Genomic DNA, 17,311 nt, shown 5'->3' on the forward strand with positions numbered 1-17,311 from the left:
TAACTGTTTTCTTATCACTGTGAGAGGTGACACATGTTGATTGTGATGTAGCTTCTTAACTTTTTGTCACTCTCTGTCTGAGCTACAGGTGTACAGGCCCTTGTGCCTCATCAGAAACACTTGTTGAATCCTGTTATGCAGAGTTTGAGGCTGTAAGACAGGAAATTTTCCTGATCCACTGCAAACAGACTGCAAGGCCACGCTGAGTAAATAGAGTCTGACATGTAAACAGTAGCAGACCTGACACTGGGTAGGAGAACAGGGCGAATGGCTGCCCGAGTGTGGGTGGTGACGGCACGCCGCTGGGCATGTTTGTAGCCGCTGCCAGTCACGTTAATCTGCCCCGCCAATCATCATCCTGCGCTGCTTTGGTGGACTATAATAGCTTGTGTGCAGGGGGAAGCGTGGGGGGCTGCAGCTGTGGTAATTAGTTTAGTATGAGTAAGATTAGGCATATAAAGGAAACTATCCTAAAATCATTGAGGAATATTAGATTTTTCCACATTTTTATTCAGTATCCCATGATCCCATCTAAGGAATTATGTTATGTTATAAGTCACAGGTGTTACACAGTCACCCCTGAAAAGTTTTGGCTTTTGTCCTGATCAATGGGGGCGTGTCCACAGGGAGGTCATGTAAATGGTAAATGGTAAATGGTAAATGGCCTGTATTTATATAGCGCTTTTCTAGTCCCTAAGGACCCCAAAGCGCTTTACATATCCAGTCATCCACCCATTCACGCACACATTCACACATGTGATGGTACCGCCCTCCAAACTATGTCTGGACCCTCACTAGCCCATCTCAAATGGCTTTGGGCTAGAGTCGTTTAGTCTTACGATGCATCAGTGATAGAAAGTACTCAAGTACTTTACTGAAATGCAGTTTGACTATATTCTAGTATTTCTACTTATGATATGTGCTGCTTCTTTTACATTTCATAACATTCACTTTAAATCATTGTTTACTAATTTGTTTGAAGATTATAAATAAAAACACTTCTAACATGTTATATTATAAAATGCCACATAACTGTATATAAGCACATGAGATACTGCCAGGAGCTGAAGACCCATCTATTGTTTGCTTTATCACAGTCAAACAGAACATTTTGTATCCAAACCCACCAGACCAATCAGAATATCAAGCATTTGATAAATAAACACCTTTTTGTGCTTGGATAATAAAGTGGCTTCATTACTTTTGTGTTTTATGAATTGGCAAAGAGATTAGCAAAGCGAGTATTTATCCTTTGTGAGAATGCAGTGAGCATTCACCACCAAAAAGATGATTTGGAGGATTGTGCTGTTGTGCACAATCAAAAGCAGAGGTAAGACAGAGCCTTTTGGATAGTTTATGACAGAGAGTGTTCAGCATGCATGGTTGGATCCCTTTCCTCACAGGTCTCGCTGTTTGCTATATGCAGGTCTTGCACTCTCGGTCTTTCTGACAGACTCACCCTTTCTCACATATTCACAGTCACAAGCATTTCACTGAAGAACACAGAGACTTTTAAATTATTACCTCGCAGATGAAAGTGCCAGCTGTGGCATACATGATGACTGTCACTCTAAGACGCTAATGTGGGTTTCCGTCATTCTCTCTCTTTGTAAGAACTGTTGAATATTCACGGGGCGATTTGAAATCACTTTTAAAAATAATGTTCTTCATGAATTTTTTTTATCACATTTTGCTTGGAATTATTTTTAGTAACTGTTAGTTCTGACATATTTGTCTTTAATCTTCACGCTTTGCAGTCAGTTGTTTAAAAAAAATCCCAGTTGATGCAACGGCAGTTTGAATGAAAGAGAAGTAGTGGACTGTGCGTAATAACTTCGGTGGAGATTCAATTCAATTTTATTTATATAGCGCCAAATCACAACAAAAGTCGCCTCAAGGCGCTTCATAGATACAGAGAAAAACCCAACAATCACATGACCCCCTATGAGCAGCACTTTGGCGACAGTGGGAAGGAAAAACTCCCTTTTAACAGGAAGAAACCTCCAGCAGAACCAGGCTCAGGGAGGGGCGGGGCCATCTGCTGTGATTGGTTGGGGTAAGAGAAGGAAGACAGGATAAAAGACATGCTGTGGAAGAGAGACAGAGGTTAATAACAGGTATGATTCAATGCAGAGAGGTCTGTTAACACATAGTGAGTGAAGCAGAAACACCAGTGCATCATGGGAATCCCCCGGCAGCCTGCACCTATTGCAGCATAACTAAGGGAGGATTCAGGGTCACCTGGTCCAGCCCTAACTATATGCTTTAGCAAAAAGGAAAGTTTGAAGCCTAATCTTGAAAGTAGAGATAGTGTCTGTCTCCTGAATCCAAACTGGAAGCTGGTTCCACAGAAGAGGGGCCTGAAAACTGAAGGCTCTGCCTCCCATTCTACTTTTAAATACTCTAGGAACAACAAGTAGGCCTGCAGAGCGAGAGCGAAGTGCTCTAATAGGGTGATATGGTACTACAAGGTCATTAAGATAAGATGGGGCCTGATTATTTAAGACCTTGTATGTGAGGAGCAGGATTTTGAATTCTGGATTTAACAGGAAGCCAAAACAGGAGAAATCTGCTCTCTCTTTCTAGTCCCTGTCAGGACTCTTGCTGCAGCATTTTGGATTAGCTGAAGGCTTTTCAGGGAGTTTTTAGGACTTCCTGATAATAATGAATTACAGTCGTCCAGCCTGGAAGTAATAAATGCATGAACTAGTTTTTCAGCGTCACTCTGAGACAGGATATTTCTAACTTTAGAGATGTTGCGCAAATGGAAGAAAGCAGTCTTACATATTTGTTTAATATGTGCGTTGAAGGACATGTCCTGGTCAAAAATGACTCCAAGGTTCCTCACAGTGTTACTGGAGGCCAAGGTAATGCCATCCAGAGTAAGAATCTGGTTAGATACCATATTTCTAAGCTTTTCAGGGCCGAGTACAATAACCTCAGTTTGATCTGAATGTGTTCGCCCTCAATGGAGCAGCTGGGAAAAAAGACCACAAGGTTCCTGCATTTCATGTAAAATACATACAGTATGTGGAAGGCAGTCGGCATGATGTGCATTTGATTGTGAACGTAGAAGCATTTTGCAGCATGACACAATTACTGCATGTTTGACTTCCATGATTGCCACACTCCTCTGTGTCCTGATGGTAGTTAGAGTCTTCCATTAAAAACCAGACTTGGATTTAAGCACACACCTCAGGTGGGTGGGATGGGTTGCTGCACACAGCCAGTTTGTGTGACAGTCACCACAAAAATGTGGTGGTTTTCACAGAAAGCGTATGGCTCGATGTCGCCCAAACTGGAAGAGCTTTAATGTTCAATTTGCAAACAAAAAATGATGCGACCATGGGTGGAGACTGCGAGGAGTGCTGCTGGAACTGGAACGGATCAAAGCGAAGGAGATAGGTCTTGTTCTTTGATGTCTGTATCAGCAGGAGGACACCTTGAAAGATACTCAGTTATACAGTAGAAAGACATGCTTCAGAAGTGCACTTAGGAGTGGGTGAGATACAAGCTATGTATCATGCATTTATGAATGTAATGCGATGCATGCTAAAGGTGTGCTCCTCCTGTCTGCGTGTGCTCTACCCATCGACTGCCAGGAGGGGCCCTGACGCAGGCACCGAGACACTAGATGTGCCATTTGTTTGGGCTTACTGCTGAATAATTAATGCTTATCCATTCACTCTAAGAGACTGAGCGCTTCCCAAGGACAATGGATTTACTGAAACTTCTTTCCTCTGGCACCATTTGCACAACCTCAAGGCTCATGCATTAAAAGGTAATTAATAAATCAGGCTTTTAGTCTGATTTGTGTTCAAGTCTGTACTCCAGTTGGCTGACTGTAGCTCAGGTGCTCCTTACATAGCATAGCACGAGTTCACTGGGACCAGCTTAAGCTTGGTTTGATGATCCTGTTTTGTCCCTTAAATCTCAGCAGTTACTAATTTTGTGTGTAAATTGTGGGTCATAAACCCTTGACTCGTTAATTTAGCCAAACACATCACATATTTGTTGTTAGTAAATCGAGTCATTCATCAGCTGATGCAGATGATACTGAACATTTATGAATCTAAACAGTGTCTGAGAACCTGAGCTTCTGTAACAAAAGGGGTATTCATTGTTTTGACCATGTGTGGGCGCCACAACAAGAAATCCTCTCCATGCAAACATCCAGCACGCAGAGGAAAAGACGAGTATGATTTTGTATTTGTTGCCACGACAGTGGAATGTGTAACCTTTGTACTGTAGCTGATGCCCCAGGGACAAAAGGCCACAACACTGAATATTGGATTTCTATTATAAAAGAGACATAAAGTGGTCAAAAAATTAGACCTTTACTTCTTCCTCCTTCAGCTGCTCCCTTAAGGGAACAACCTATTCATCCTCCATGTCCTCTTACATTACATCCATGAATCTTCACTGTGGTCCCTCTTTTCCCGTGTTCTACATGATTTGTCCAGTATATCCACAGTTCCTCCTTTGCAGATGTCCAAATCATCTCAGACTCACTGCTCTTTGTCTCCAAACTACTCCACCTGAGCTCTACCTCTAATCCTGTCTCCAAACAAGACCTCATAGCACATCTCACTACCATTATATAAATCTTCCCTTTCACTTTTGCTGCCATCGCTCTGTCACGCATCATCGCTTGCACTCATCTCTACTCAGTCCACCCTCCATCCATGTTTGCTACCTCTGCACCAGTTTCCCTCTCAGACATGTACTTTGTCTTGCTTCTGCTGACTTCCATTCCTCTTCTCTCCAGAGCGTACCACCACCTCTCCAGGCTCTCTTCCACCTGCTCTCACTACAGATCACAATTTAATCTGCAACCATGAATAATAACTTCATTAATGGTGGGATAGCTGAGTGAGAACAATGTGACACTGCCCATGATAATGGTGGTATTATAATACAACAGTTCTAAAGGGGGGGGGGCATGGATTCGATCAGTCTGTGGCACTGCTCCGGTGTTATGACAGACTCTCTGATAGGAGTCTTCAGCTGTTAGGTCTGGCATATATCGCATCTTCACAATATCCCATAGATTTTCAACGCGGTTAGGGTCAGGCGAGTTTTCTGGCCAATTAAGCACAGGGATACCATGATCCTTCAATCAGGTACTGGTAGCTTTGCCAATGTGTGCAGGTGCCAAGTCCTGTTGGAAAATTAAATCTGCATCTCCATAAAGTTGGTCAGCAGCAGAAGGCATGAATTGCTCTAAAACTTCCTGGTACATGGCTGTGTTGACCTTGGACCTCAGAAAACACAGTGGAGCAACACGAAACCATCACTGACTGTGGAAACATTTCACCTCTGGAACTCTGGGACCCTGATTTCCAAAGGAATGCAGAATTTTCCTTCACCAGAGAACATCACTTCACTGCTCAGCAGCAGCAATATTGAATCTTTTCACAATGATTCTCTGAGATACTGAATTTGGGGTTTTTATTAGTTGTCAGTTATAATCATCAAAATTAAAAGAAACACACTTGAAATACATCAGTCTGTGTGGAATGAATCACATTATACACATTTCACTTTTTGAATGGAATTAGTGAAATAAATCAACTTTTTGATGATGTTCTAACACCTGTATATATATCACAACAACAATCACCCCAAGGTGCTTTATACTGTAAGGTAAAGACAGTCAAACCCCAACAATCAGACGACCCCCTTTGAGCAAGCACTTTGGCGACAGTGGGAAGGAAAAACTCCCTTTTGTCACAGCTGCCGAGGCGAGCCGTGTGGTGTTGGAGGGAGAAAGGACTCAAAATGCAGGCAGTAGATGATAATGCTAGTGATGTTTACAAAGTGGTGTAGTGGCAAAACAGGCAGTGAGGGATGACAAAACTAAAGAAACTGGGAAAACTAAATAACAAACCTGAGAGGGTACCAGCAGGGGGCAGCAGGGGCAGCAGGGGGGAGCGGCAGGGTGCCACGGACGAGGGCCAGGACACCGTGGACCACAAACGAACCGGCAACAGGCAGGAGAACACAGGGCTTAAATACACACAGCAGCAATCAGGGGATGAGAGACAGGAGGGAAACACAGCTGGAAGCAGTGGCGTCATTAGGCTATTTTAGGGGTGCTTAAACCTCCCTAAAATATTCTTAAGCCCCCCTAAATAATTTGTTTGTTTTTTTTTAGTTTTTTTTTTTAATTCAATTTTTTTTTTTTTTACAGAACTTGCAGACAAATTCAATATAAAGATGCAGGAATATGAGTTTAAAGAAATAATAATATAAACCTGTCGCTATTCACACAAATATGATCATAACTCGGTTGGTCCCTTTCACTTTACACTGTTAAGGTAGCGTCAGTGCTTCGTTATGCAATCCGTTCCAGTTGTTCACAGGGGACATCCACATTACTGAAAATCCAGTCCTCGTTTTCACTGCTACTTTACACTCCGCTCGTATACACCTGCAGACACACTAGCGTGCATGCGCCAAACAGCAAGAAATCATGGATATATGCAAGTTTTTCAAGAAAGTAAGTCTTCATCACTGGCTGGTAGTAACAATTAGTTAGCTCCAGCTAACAGCAGCGAGTCCCATGTAAATAATGAACTAGGTGCTCCCCATTCTGATAAATAAAAACCTGGCTAGCGCATTAAGTTAAATTGTTAGCATAATGTTAATTTCTGTCACTCGTTGTAGCTCTGAAAAATCGAGCTGAGCTCATTCAGGTATGGTTATCATCAGTGGAAATAATAATAATCACTCCTCCATCCCCATTAACCTGTAGGAGTCAGGGCAGAGGATCACAGAGAGGGAGAAGGGAGAGACCTCTGCTGGAGAGGTGGGTCTAAGATTTCGGTTGATCTGATATCCTCGTGTCGGTGTTGTTCCCAGATCATCATACTAAATGTTGTTCCAGGATCAACATTGCAAGTGACCAATCAGAATGTTGTGACGTCATACTTTTGCGTAAAAAACCGGCGTAAAACAAAAAACTGTACTAAAGCTGCATGAAACCGCCTCTGTCCGCCGATCAACGGACCCTGACCCTAACCCTAACCGTAACCCTTTAATAAACAGTAAGCAGAATTGATATTGTCCTTGCAACATTGGAATTTCATAAATGCACGAATGGCTTGGCGCGCAAAAGAATAACGTCACAACAATGTGATTGGTCACTTGCAATGTTGAACCTGGAACAACATTTTCATGATGATGTGGGAACAACACCAACACGAGGATATCAGATCATCCCTAAGATTTCACAGGATGGAGTCATTTGTGATGCAGACAGTCTGATTAGAATTTTATGGGACTCAATATGGATATGAAATATGAAACATTTCAGTCACGGTACAACATATAAGACCTGTTTAACTTGAGCTTTTATTTAGGAGAGTCAAGGTTAGAAAGTGGAGAGAACAAAGAGAGAGATATGTATATAAGTCAAATTAGCCTGACTCACATATTTTTGAGGGTTCTATTTTAATATTACTTCAATTCAAGTAATTTAGTAATATTTTTCAGGGCTTTAAATTGCAACCATTTTAGTCACATGCGTGCTCAAAATGTAATGTTTGTAACTTCAAAATATTTGGGAGCAACAAATTACTGTGGGGCGTGAGCAGAACTCATGATATTAGCAATTTACATTACAATTCAGTATGTTTTAATGTATCTTGAAGGGTGAGGCAGAAGGAGTGGCTGAGGGAGAAAAAGGTCAACAGGCAAGTTCAAGTCAGAGAGAGCAAGGAGAGACAGAGGAGCTGCAGCAAATGGGTCGAGAGGCAGAGGAAGATCAAGTTATTACAGAGAGAGGAGAGCAAACAGGCCAAGAGAGGGAAAATGATGAAGCAGCTGCAGCAACTCATTCTACTACAGGGTTTGATTTAGGTGACAAAGACACAGGGCCCAGACAGGTGAAGCTGAAGAGCTATCCACATGATACTTTTGGTACACAGAAGCGAGCATTTAACCACAGCTGGTTTGAATATTCAGTCAACCAGAATGCAGCTTTCTGCTTCCCATGTAGAGTGTTTGGCAAAAACATCAAACATGATAGTTTGGTCAGTAACGGTTGCAAGAACTGGAAGAAAGCTTTAGTCATCTTTGGCAAGCATGAGATGGCTCAAACACATAAGGACAGTGTTGTTACATGGAGAAGCTACCAGGGAACTAGCAAACAGGGAAACGTTGCACAGATGATAGCAACTGCAAATGTGAGAGAGAGTCGAAAGAAGAGAGTATCTCAGACGAATTGTTGCAGTCACCTCATAAACACGATGATATGAAGCATCGTTAAAGTGTCACTTCAGTAATGTTGACTCATGTTTTTAATAATGACTTTAAAACACTAAACTCTAATTTCTGTGGTTATTTTAAGTTTACAGAATATAACATGTGGTAAGACGACGAGTTTTACTTCTCACTGTCCGTGTTATGTGTATCTATTTATCATGTATGCTACTTTGCTCTGTGGACTGTAAAATGTTTCATTGTGTTCATGAAATAAACCAGACTTTCACCGTCTGCATCTTTTACTGTTTTTCTGCTTTTGTTCACTCCAAGTTTGACAAAACCTACAGATATCCAGAGTTAACTCGCTAACAATGTGGAGCAGTCTCAGTGTATTTAGCTGCTTTTTCCCTGAACACAACCAACTGAGAGAAACGCCTGTAGGCCTCACTTTGGTCATTTGAACGCTGAAGGAGATTTGTTCCATAGACACCTTATACTAGTGTTTCCTGCACTTAATCCATCACTACTATGTTCTATTTAAATCCAGATTCCTTTTATAGTTTGCAGTGAAATTTGTTAAACCGTTGCTTAATGGGACAGAAGTACAAGTCACTCTTTACTAACACATTTGTAGATGAGTTTATTGCTGAACGACACAGCTAGCAGTCTCACACACTCTTTAGGTTTTTCACGTTATGTGTGTAAGGGTTTAGTCTATCAAACCTTACCCTTTTTCCCCAGTATCACAACAGTATGACTCCCAAAGTACGGCTCAGTAAACAACCTATGATTCTAAAGCCAGAACAGAAAGATACAGTTGGAAGATGAATGATTGCGTTTTTATGATGTGTAGTAAAACGACCCCCTCTTCTTCTTCTCTGTGTTGTTGTTGTTGTTGTTCGTGTGTGTGTGTGTGTGTGTGTGTGTGTGTGTGTGTGTGTGTGTGTGTGTGTGTGTGCGTGTGTGTGTGTGTGTGTGTGTGTGTGCCTTAGAAGTCAAATAATACATTAGCCATACTTAAAAAAACATCTGAATTTCATTTAGAACTGAGATTCTAAGTTGTAAGGAGGAATCTTATGCACAGCCAGAAACATGTTTCCCCACTTTCACAATGCTGAGGTGCCAAATCCACAACCCCAAACAAATGGTTTGTTACACGTGGGTGTGAAGGGCAAGCTTTACTTACACAGCCTCACACACAGTAGATTTTTAAAGTTTTTTTGGGTACAGGGGTTTAGCCACAGATGCAACATCCACTTTTGATAAAGATCACTCCACCTGTTTATTTCTTAAGAAATTAAGCATCTTTATTAAGCTCTTATTTATACATGTCTACACATTAATAGACACCGTGTGCTCTGAGACATTATAGTCTTCTACTTCTGCTTCCATCGGTTTGCATTTTAAACTCCCGGCCTTTCAGTTTGTTATGAACGACTTATATTTCTAACATTTTGTGATGTAAAAGTGAACCATGCGACTTTTTTTATTTTCTGTTTGATGGAAGGACTTAAGACACGAGTTATTTAAACAATTCTAAATGACAGTGTGATGGCCATAGTACTTTATGTGGGCCAAATGTGTTAAGGATAATGTTTATCAATGTAAAATTGCAAAGAATTTGTGGATAGAATATAACATTTTGTAAACAGTTACCTCAGAAGCTGTACTGGTAGATCTATGTATGTAAGGTAAAACTATCCACAGTACTTCCACTTAAGTAGCTAAACACATAAAGTCACCCTTAACCAATAATCCACTGCTCCTTGAAAAAAGTAGCACAAACAGACAACTGACTGAGCAATGATAAGTAGAGCTACCCGAGGCCGAGACTCAAGCAGAAGAAAATTAAAAGTTGTTGTTTTTGTGGCTCGAAAAATTAAAGAAAGTATGTTTAATAATTCAACAAGACCCGCACCTTCAACACATGTACATTCAAATTTTGGAACAGGCTCAACATTGCTGCTGTTCAATAGTTTTTATCCGTTTGAAAAAGTCATTTTACGGCTTTAATGTTTCCAGCTGATAAGGAGAATGAGTGCGTTTCAAATGTGCGTCCAAAGGCTTTAAACATCTGCTTTGTCTGTAACGACAGTATCAAACTACAGAGCATTGTTTTTACTAAAATTCAACATTTTCAGATGAAAATTTGGCTGCTTTTTGTTTTTTTCACTGTAACACGCACCTCAATGCCATTTTTAGGATATTCTTGGTGATCCCACCTTTTTCATATTTAGGCTTTTGGCACTGAGGGTATCTAATACGCATGTTGTCACTGTGTTTTTGTACTACCAGCTGCGAGGGCTCTGCTTTGAGCAGTCTGTTTTTATTTTGTCTCGTGACTGTGTGTTTTTTTTTTTCAAACGAGATCCTCCTCAGTTTGATTTTGTTACCACAAACTTTGTGTGAAGTTCACAACAGAGGTAAAGAGATTTAAACACCCCAGTTTAAGGAGGCAGGCAGGGGTTGGACCACCTGCACAGGACACAGGAGATGTGCGACAGAAGCAGAGGGAACATTTTACAAGATGATAAATGGCAGATTTAGGTGATTAAGGATTTGTTGACAAAATTAAAAGACACGTCCGTCAGAGTTCAACAACATTACAGTTTGATTCAATAAAAAAGTTTTTAGACTACACAAGGTTCATTTTCTCCTCTGATAGTAATCATATTAAACATGTCAAGAAAGAAAGAGTATAAAGAAAAATAGTAAACGTGTGTCTAATTAAACTCTTCCTGTGAACCTTATATCATCCTTTAATATGTTCGGTGTTACAAACTTGAAGAAGCACAGAAAAGATCATCAGACATTAATCTAATCAGTTTTCAGCCTTCATTCATATTGAAAAGTTGAAATCTTCCCTGCTAGACCCAAGTGCAGCGTTTAACACCGTTGGCCATAACATTTTATTACAGCTATTATTAAATGGAGAGTCCTCTTCACACACTGAGGTTAATTATGAAGCTCCACAGGCTTCTGTGCAAAGACCAGTTTTGTTTACATTATACGCGCTTTAGAAGGCATAGCATAGCATACATTTTCACTGCTATGCATATGATACCCGCTTTTATTGGTTAAACCGCCGGGATGTCTTAGACGCATAATGAGCTTTAATTTTCAGAGAAAAAATTAGCAGCCACCTTTGTAACACTCTGCGACCAACCGTCGCTGTCTGATTTTTTCTCTGAAAGACTGATTTTTTCATTCTTAGAACGTGTAACCAGCATTTTACCAAACAATGTATTCTACATTTAGTGCATTTTAAAAAAAATGTACCCACGTAATCGGTGATGAATTGTGAAGTTACAATTCTTTTCTGAAAAAGCATTTTTATTTTTGTATATAAATAAATGTTGATGTTGTGCTATGGGATTGTAGGTTTCAATTTTACTTATAATGTACCAAATCACTACAACAGGCGGCTCAAGGCGATGCCATCCAGAGTAAGGATCTTGTTAGCCGCAGTGTTTCTAAGATTTTTACGCCCCGTTACAATAACCTCAGTTCTATCTGAACTTAGAAGCAGAAAATTAAAGCTCATTATGCGTCTAAGACATCCCGGCGGTTTAACCAATAAAAGCGGGTATCATATGCATAGCAGTGAAAATGTATGCTATGCTATGCCTTCTAAAGCGCGTATAATGTAAACAAAACTGGTCTTTGCACAGAAGCCTGTGGAGCTTCATAATTAACCTCAGTGTGTGAAGAGGACTCTCCATTTAATAATAGCTGTAATAAAATGTTATGGCCAACGGTGTTAAACGCTGCACTTGGGTCTAGCAGGGAAGATTTCAACTTTTCAATATGAATGAAGGCTGAAAACTGATTAGATTAATGTCTGATGATCTTTTCTGTGCTTCTTCAAGTTTGTAACACCGAACATATTAAAGGATGATATAAGGTTCACAGGAAGAGTTTAATTAGACACACGTTTACTATTTTTCTTTATACTCTTTCTTTCTTGACATGTTTAATATGATTACTATCAGAGGAGAAAATGAACCTTGTGTAGTCTAAAAACTTTTTTATTGAATCAAACTGTAATGTTGTTGAACTCTGACGGACGTGTCTTTTAATTTTGTCAACAAATCCTTAATCACCTAAATCTGTCATTTATCATCTTGTAAAATGTTCCCTCTGCTTCTGTCGCACATCTCCTGTGTCCTGTGCAGGTGGTCCAACCCCTGCCTGCCTCCTTAAACTGGGGTGTTTAAATCTCTTTACCTCTGTTGTGAACTTCACACAAAGTTTGTGGTAACAAAATCAAACTGAGGAGGATCTCGTTTGAAAAAAAAAAACACACAGTCACGAGACAAAATAAAAACAGACTGCTCAAAGCAGAGCCCTCGCAGCTGGTAGTACAAAACACAGTGACAACATGCGTATTAGATACCCTCAGTGCCAAAAGCCTAAATATGAAAAAGGTGGGATCACCAAGAATATCCTAAAAATGGCATTGAGGTGGGTGTTACAGTGAAAAAAACAAAAAGCAGCCAAATTTTCATCTGAAAATGTTGAATTTTAGTAAAAACAATGCTCTGTAGTTTGATACTGTCGTTACAGACAAAGCAGATGTTTAAAGCCTTTGGACGCACATTTGAAATGCACTCATTCTCCTTATCAGCTGGAAACATTAAAGCCGTAAAATGACTTTTTCGAACGGATAAAAACTATTGAACAGCAGCAATGTTGAGCCTGTTCCAAAATTTGAATGTACATGTGTTGAAGGTGCGGGTCTTGTTGAATTATTAAACATACTTTCTTTAATTTTTCGAGCCACAAAAACAACAACTTTTAATTTTCTTCTGCTTGAGTCTCGGCCTCGGGTAGCTCTACTTATCATTGCTCAGTCAGTTGTCTGTTTGTGCTACTTTTTTCAAGGAGCAGTGGATTATTGGTTAAGGGTGACTTTATGTGTTTAGCTACTTAAGTGGAAGTACTGTGGATAGTTTTACCTTACATACATAGATCTACCAGTACAGCTTCTGAGGTAACTGTTTACAAAATGTTATATTCTATCCACAAATTCTTTGCAATTTTACATTGATAAACATTATCCTTAACACATTTGGCCCACATAAAGTACCATGGCCATCACACTGTCATTTAGAATTGTTTAAATAACTCGTGTCTTAAGTCCTTCCATCAAACAGAAAATAAAAAAAGTCGCATGGTTCACTTTTATATCACAAAATGTTAGAAATATAAGTCGTTCATAACAAACTGAAAGGCTGGGAGTTTAAAATGCAAACCGATGGAAGCAGAAGTAGAAGACTATAATGTCTCAGAGCACACGGTGTCTATTAATGTGTAGACATGTATAAATAAGAGCTTAATAAAGATGCTTAATTTCTTAAGAAATAAACAGGTGGAGTGATCTTTATCAAAAGTGGATGTTGCATCTGTGGCTAAACCACTGTACCCAAAAAAACTTTAAAAATCTACTGTGTGTGAGGCTGTGTAAGTAAAGCTTGCCCTTCACACCTGCGTGTAACAAACCATTTGTTGGGGGTTGTGGATTTGGCACCTCAGCATTGTGAAAGTGGGGAAACATGTTTCTGGCTGTGCATAAGATTCCTCCTTACAACTTAGAATCTCAGTTCTAAATGAAATTCAGATGTTTTTTTAAGTATGGCTAATGTATTATTTGACTTCTAAGGCACACACACACACACACACACACACACACACACACACACACACACACACACACACACACACACACACACACGAACAACAACAACAACAACAACACAGAGAAGAAGAAGAGGGGGTCGTTTTACTACGCATCATAAAAACGCAATCATTCATCTTCCAACTGTATCTTTCTGTTCTGGCTTTAGAATCATAGGTTGTTTACTGAGCCATACTTTGGGAGTCATACTGTTGTGATACTGGGGAAAAAGGGTAAGGTTTGATAGACTAAACCCTTACACACATAACGTGAAAAACCTAAAGAGTGTGTGAGACTGCCAGCTGTGTCGTTCAGCAATAAACTTATCTACAAATGTGTTAGTAAAGAGTGACTTGTACTTCTGTCCCATTAAGCAATGGTTTAACAAATTTCACTGCAAACTATAAAAGGAATCTGGATTTAAATAGAACACAGTAGTGCAGGAAACACTAGTATGTGTCTATGGAACAAATCTCCTTCAGCGTTCAAATGACCAAAGTGAGGCCTACAGGCGTTTCTCTCAGTTGGTTGTGTTCAGGGAAAAAGCAGCTAAATACACTGAGACTGCTCCACATTGTTAGTGAGTTAACTCTGGATATCTGTAGGTTTTGTCAAACTTGGAGTGAACGAAAGCAGAAAAACAGTAAAAGATGCAGACGGTGAAAGTCTGGTTTATTTCATGAACACAATGAAACATTTTACAGTCCACAGAGCAAAGTAGCATACATGATAAATAGATACACATAACACGGACAGTGAGAAGTAAAACTCGTCGTCTTACCACATGTTATATTCTGTAAACTTAAAATAACCACAGAAATGAGAGTTTAGTGTTTTAAAGTCATTATTAAAAACATGAGTCAACATTACTGAAGTGACACTTTAACGATGCGTCTTATCACCGTGTTTATGATGATAAAACAGGTTCTCTCATTAGTAGATGTCTGCGCTGACACTTGTCATGAAAATGTCCTGAGTCAGGGTTCCTCTTTAATTACCATTGATCATTAATAGGGTCACAAAAGATTTGTCACATTATCCCCATAAACAACACGCTTTTATAGAAATCATTGTGACACAGATATTTAGATTCTTGCTTCATAATGTGCACGAACTCAAAATCTTTAGCTTCATATTTATAAAGTATCGCAAAGAATACATTTATACCATTGTATGAGCTACACTTCTTGTAAAAAACTGATTGGTAATGCGTCTGAGAAAAGCTCCTGCTGTGACCTTCCTTCTGTGAGGGCACACACACACACACACACACACACACACACACACAGAGAGAGAGAGAGAGAGAGGGGGGGAGGTCATTAATACAAAGGATTGGAGCCGTTTTTGGATTTTCACTTGTTGTTGGCTTTAATATGAACAGTCACATAAAATTCATTCCATTTTTTTTGTCTTTGCTTCAATTAAGATGTTTCTTTAAATCTACAACAGCTTCCTTTTCAAAAAAGTTTACTGACATAGTAAGGAAGTAGCTAGGGACCTCAGTAAGTATGAGCAACAATAGCTCAGGGACAGTTTCTACAATAAAGAGGATTTCATCATCTGCTGTTCGTCAAAAAGTGCTGTATTAAAAACAATTCAGCAGCCCCTCAGAGTGCGGATACAAACTGTTTTCAGCTGTAGAGGTAGAGGTACGCTACATGTACTTATCAACATACAGTTTAGCGGAGTGGATTAGAGTGCATTGGTGCTTGGGCCTCTTTTATTTAGCACGGTTATACCATTGTGAATTTAGCTATACGAATATGCTCAAGAGTCTATCATATGTTTGACATGGAACTAAAAATTCAAAATATATATTTTTTAAATCAGTAACTTTGCAAATTTAGAGGAAATGTTTTCGGACAACATATGTGTCACATTTTAAACAATGTTTGAATAATCAGCACTGACATACAGACATTTATGCCCTGGGTATAACAGACATGCTTACCTTGTGAAAGGCCCTCGGATTTCTTGGAGCAGAGAAACACTCTGTATTGTTGCTTTTCTCTATTGTATAAGCAGCGCCCGACTGCCAGAAACGCTCTGTGCGGGTAGCAAAGTCGGCTCCAACGCACATTCAGGTGAAAAAATAACAAGTTAAAACGCTATACCTTGCGGCAGTTGGGAAGTGCTGAGGAAAATACTGTGTGTCTGATGGGGTGTTTTTATATAGGTGGGGCTACTTTCAGTTGACCTCTGAGATGTAGAGATAAAAGAGCATGATGTAAGGAAGAAAGGTGGCAGGCCTTTGGAGACTCTGTTGGACATGGTTTCTGCTGGCCTCTGACATGATAAGACTAGTTGCATTAAAGCCATTAACTGTTTGTGAAGAAACACCTTTGGGCTGAGATGCTCTTGATAAGGAGCATCTTTTGTTTGCTTCATGACTTCTTTTGCAGACTGTTGGGCCCCTAACTGCACCCCCTCTGATCAGCTATGTGTAATCATCGGGTCTAACTGTTGCAGAGTGTGGGAATTAACTATTTGTGAAGAAACACCTTTGGGCTGGGATGCTCTTGATAAGGTCTCCTCTTTTGTTGCTTCATACCTTTTTTACAGACTGTTGGGAGCCTAACTGTACCCCCCTCTGTCTAACTGTTACAGAGTGTGGGAATATGTGTTTTTTAGAAGTATCACAGTTTATTTCTAAAAGAATACATGTTGTTTGCGGTGCTCTATTTAAAACTATTGGCCTGTGAAACTTTTAGAAAAGTGAAATGCCCCTAAAGTAGTTAAATCATCTATGTGTAATCATCGAGTCTAACTGTTGCAGACTAGTAGATAATTATAAGACTAGCTGCATTAAAGCCACATTGAGGTTGATACAGCGCTAGTGTGAATATGTACTTTTAGAAGTATCACAGTTTATTTCTAAAGGGATACATGTTGTTTGTGGTGCTCTATTTAAAAAAAAAAACTACTAGCCTGTGAAACTATTAGAAAAGTGAAATCTTCCTAAACTAGCTAAATTAAATGCTGTGTGGGAATACACGGTTTTTAAAAGTATCACTGTTTATTTCTAAAGGGATACCTGTTATTTGCTCCTAAATAGCACTGAAGAAAATGCAAAAGGCTCCTAACTAGTTAAAATACCCCTAAAGTAGTTAAATTAAATCACCTATGTCTAAATAACAGAACTCTGAGACCTATACAATCCTTTAAAAAGAGTTTAATTAAAACACATAATGGTTTCATTAAATAATACTCTATTAAACACATGTGAACTCATATGACCCCTGGACACACACGCACATGCAAAAAGTCCGTTCTCGCGCACGTGCACACGCACATGGACGCGGCGGGGGATAGGGAGGGGGGAAAATGCCCTCGGGGTGGGGGGTGTGGGGGGGGAGAGGGGGGGGGGGGGGAATGCCCTCGGGGTGGGGGGGGGGGGGAAAGTATAGGTATATTACTACTCACCTC

At 39.9% G+C, this 17,311-nt stretch overlaps 1 protein-coding gene and 1 long non-coding RNA gene across 8 annotated transcripts in view; one reads left to right on the forward strand and one right to left on the reverse strand.

The window, feature by feature from the left end:
• The window catches only part of kcnc2 (potassium voltage-gated channel, Shaw-related subfamily, member 2), a 123,414-nt gene that overhangs the window by 12,972 nt on the left and 93,131 nt on the right, over positions 1-17,311 (forward strand). The gene's annotated exons all lie outside the window — the stretch shown is intronic.
• Positions 14,532-16,034, reverse strand: LOC308399551. The gene is made up of 2 exons (XR_013972205.1): positions 15,837-16,034; positions 14,532-15,128 (listed from the first exon to the last, which is right to left on the reverse strand). It is a non-coding gene; the product is annotated as an uncharacterized lncRNA (long non-coding RNA).

This window comes from Rhamphochromis sp. 'chilingali' (genome assembly GCF_963969265.1).
Source record: "Rhamphochromis sp. 'chilingali' genome assembly, chromosome: 7".
Taxonomy (NCBI): Eukaryota; Metazoa; Chordata; class Actinopteri; order Cichliformes; family Cichlidae; genus Rhamphochromis; species Rhamphochromis sp. 'chilingali'.